Source organism: Nycticebus coucang, chromosome 2 (assembly GCF_027406575.1).
Source record: "Nycticebus coucang isolate mNycCou1 chromosome 2, mNycCou1.pri, whole genome shotgun sequence".
NCBI lineage: Eukaryota > Metazoa > Chordata > Mammalia > Primates > Lorisidae > Nycticebus > Nycticebus coucang.
This window is the reverse complement of record NC_069781.1, coordinates 102,183,075-102,184,076: the sequence shown is the minus strand read 5'-3', so window position 1 is coordinate 102,184,076 and position 1,002 is coordinate 102,183,075. Positions and strand designations below refer to the sequence as shown.

The 1,002-nt window shown below is 41.6% G+C and overlaps 1 pseudogene; it reads right to left on the bottom strand.

Moving 5' to 3' along the window:
• Positions 1–222: 222 nt before the first annotated feature.
• LOC128597917 (glycine cleavage system H protein, mitochondrial-like) lies at positions 223–725 on the bottom strand (annotated as a pseudogene).
• Between the last annotated feature and the right edge of the window lie 277 nt (positions 726–1,002).

Genomic DNA, 1,002 nt, shown 5'->3' with positions numbered 1-1,002 from the left:
ATTTCATGAAATATGAATACTACAGGCTAGTCTAAAAATCATAGGGTATTTTGAAAGAGATGCATATTTTGTTTATCTACAACCATTAGAAAGTTAAGAACTATTTTCTTTCATTAGCAGTGTTGAGAGTAGTTGGTATTTTCAGTCACCTATCCACCACTAATTAAAGACAACTATGCTGGATTAAGTTATTTTACACTAGTTTATTTAGGAGTTCCATTTTCACTCCTCCATAGGAGGAGTATATGCTTCTTTACTCATCAGTTCATCTAGTTCTGAAGGGTCACTCAGGGTCATCCTGATCAGCCAACCATCTTCATAACAAGATTTGTTGACAAGTCCTGGATTTTCTGCCAGAGCTTCATTAATTTCAGTTATTTCTTCTGATAAAGGAGAATAGAGTTCACTAGCAGCTTTAACACTTTCCAAAGCACCAAACTCATCTTGTTTAATTTTGTCCCAACTTCAGGTAGATAAACAACATCTCCCAAAGCTTCCTGTGCAAAATGGCTGATTCCCACTGTTCCAATACCATTCTCTGCTGTCACCCATTCATGTTTCTCCGTGAATTTATGCACTGTGAACAGAGTGGGTCCCGAGAGCAGTGTCTGGACCGCGCCCGCTGCCAGCCGCCAGGACCACAGCCGGCAGGGGGAGGCGGCGCGGAGGCAGGGCGCAGGCCGCAGGCCATAGCCCCCAAGGGTCCGCGCCACTTGCAGCGCCATGTTTGCAGGGGCACTCTTACCTTTTATTTAATTATTTCTCCCCATGCAAAAGGTAAAAAAGATATAAAGTAGCATATTGAGATACTAAAAGAGAGTAAGCTAAATGTATATAGAACTCATGGTGAATGCAATGTAAAATAAAGATCAAGTTAAGACTCAATGTACAGACCAAAAACTTATGTATTTGCCTTAGAGTTGTGTTTGGCTCTCAGGGAAGCATAGGCCTTCCACCTTTGGATTCCTGCTGTATTGTAATTTGTGTAGGACTCAGAGGTGT